Source organism: Myotis lucifugus, unplaced genomic scaffold (assembly GCF_000147115.1).
Source record: "Myotis lucifugus unplaced genomic scaffold, Myoluc2.0 scaffold_722, whole genome shotgun sequence".
NCBI lineage: Eukaryota > Metazoa > Chordata > Mammalia > Chiroptera > Vespertilionidae > Myotis > Myotis lucifugus.
The window spans coordinates 158,759-161,297 of NW_005871770.1; positions in this window are offsets into that span (position 1 = coordinate 158,759).

Below are 2,539 nucleotides of genomic sequence, written 5' to 3' on the forward strand. Positions count from 1 at the left end.
ACCTAAGTCCTAAATTAACTCTGACATTTGCTAAAATGTACCAATAGGCAAAAATTTCTGGACTTCATTATTACCAGGGCTTAATTACTATAGTTATACCTGGGGATCCCACTAAATGTAAACATTGTGCCCCTATAATCTTAAGAAAACAACTATAAAATAGAGAAAAAAAATAGGAATGCCTCACTAACTATTGCCTTGCCTAAATTTCCCTTGCTTATCATACCCATATCCATAAAAATATCCCATATTGGACAAACACACTCTAACACAATAAATAACAAATCAACAAATTAAATCTTTGGCAGGTACAAATTGGCTTGATACAATGGGACCCCAAGGACCCCACTCCCCAGTTAAAATAGTTAATTTGGTTCAATATAAGTTAAAACAGAGCCTTCACCGATTAACTTATTATATAAAACCCAATTAATAACGGGGTGACTAGCCCCAGTGCTTTTCTACTCGATAATACAATCCTGTCTCTTCTTAAACTTGGAAAAATCAGGGTGCTGCCTTTGTTATCTTGGGTTGTCATAACAAAACACCAGACTGGGTGACTTCAACGACATTCATTTTCTCACAGCTCTGGAGGCCGGAAAGTCCAAGATGAAGGTGCTGGCTGGTTCAGGTAATAGGCCTCTCTCTCTTCCTGGCCTGTGGACAGCAGCCTTCTTGCTGGGAGCTCACCTGGCCTTCCCTCTGATAGCACTTTGTAATTCCCTATTCATTAGGGCCCTCCCTTACAACCTCATTTAACTTGCGTTACCCTTCCTAAAGGTCTTATCTCCAACACAGTCACATTGGGAACTGGGATGGTGGCGATTGCACGCCGGGAGAGGGCAATGGCAGATGTTGGAACAGGAGCCCCAGGGTGGATTACTACAACACTAATGCTTTGGTCCCACCCATCAGGGCCTCCATACCCGTATCCAATATTATTTTAAAATACATTTTATTATTTTTTTACAGAGAGGAAGGGAGAGGGATAGAGTTAGAAACATCGATGAGAGAGAACCTTGATCAGCTGCCTTCCCGCACACTCCCCACTGGGGATGTGCCCGCAACCAAGGTACATGCCCTTGACCGGAATTGAACCCGGGACCCTTCAGTCTGCAGGCCGACGCTCTAGCCACTGAGCCACACCGGTTAGGGCTCCAGTATCCAATATTAGAGTTACTGGCTCATCTCTCACGTATAAGGACACCTTCTGAAGCCCATGTGTCCCTCCTGGGTGCTCCCATAATATCCATCCTCTTTCTTATGGCTTATGTTGTCATTATTAGTGAACAAGTGTCTGCCTCTTTCACAGTCTAACCCACTTTATACCCCATGAGGAAGTTCTCCAGAGTCTAGCACAACGCCTGGCAGTAGAGAAGGGTACAGAGTTGAAGGACAGAGAAGAAAAAGGCAAACGGAGGGTATGGGCCAGCCGTGGGCAAACTACGGCCCGCGGGCCGGATCCAGCCCGTTTGAAATGAATAAAACTAAAAAAAAAAAAGACCGTACCCTTTTATGTAATGATGTTTACTTTGAATTTATATTAGTTCACACAAACACTCCATCCATGCTTTTGTTCCGGCCCTCCGGTCCAGTTTAAGAACCCATTGTGGCCCTCGAGTCAAAAAGTTTGCCCACCCCTGGTATGGGCAGTGTGTGAAGCAGTCGATTTCAGCTGAGTGTCAGCCCTCTGTCAACGTAAGAAACATTCAAACCTGTAAAGATTTTTTGTGAGTTTATTTGAGCCAAACTGTCCACAATTGCTGGGAAGCAAAATCTCAACAGATGGAAATAATGACGCTTTTGCACCTTATTTTATACATTACAATCGAAAGAGAAGACTTGTGTGGGTTACATGAAATTCACTGGGGATAGATTAAGGAGGTGGGAGAAAACCAAGTGGCAACTTCTGGGATTGGATAAAAAGTAATATGGCCCTAACTGGTTTGGCTCAGTGGATAGAGTATCGGCCTGCAGACTCAAGGGTCCCAGGTTCGATTCCAGTCAAGGGCATGTACCTTGGTTGCGGGCACATCCCCAGTAGGGAGTGTGCAGGAGGCGGCTGATCGATGTTTCTCTCTCATCGATGTTTCTAACTCTCTATCCCTCTCCCTTCCTCTCTGTGAAAAATCAATAAAATATATATTTAAAAAAAGTAATATGACAAGACACATCTTTTACACAGGTGGGTACAGGGTAGTTAACAGTCAACAACTAAAGTAATAATAATGAGAGGATTTATGGCCTCCACTTGGGTGCATGGGTTGTGTCCAGAGGGGTCTGGAAAAGGGGGAGTTACCCTGACATTCCAAAGGTATGTTATGATAGATGCAAAAAGAGACAATAGCCAGGCTTAATTAAGGTAAAGACTGACTTTTACCAGGGAAGATTCTAGCCCAGGACATGACTACCTGCCGTAGACAGCGTTTAGTTTAAAAGTTTTAATTTCAGACCATCCTGTGTGGTCATTGTACGTCTCTGGGTGTGCAAGGCCGCCCCTTGGGCCTTCCCTGAGCTTGTCAGGTTAGTATGTGGCCCC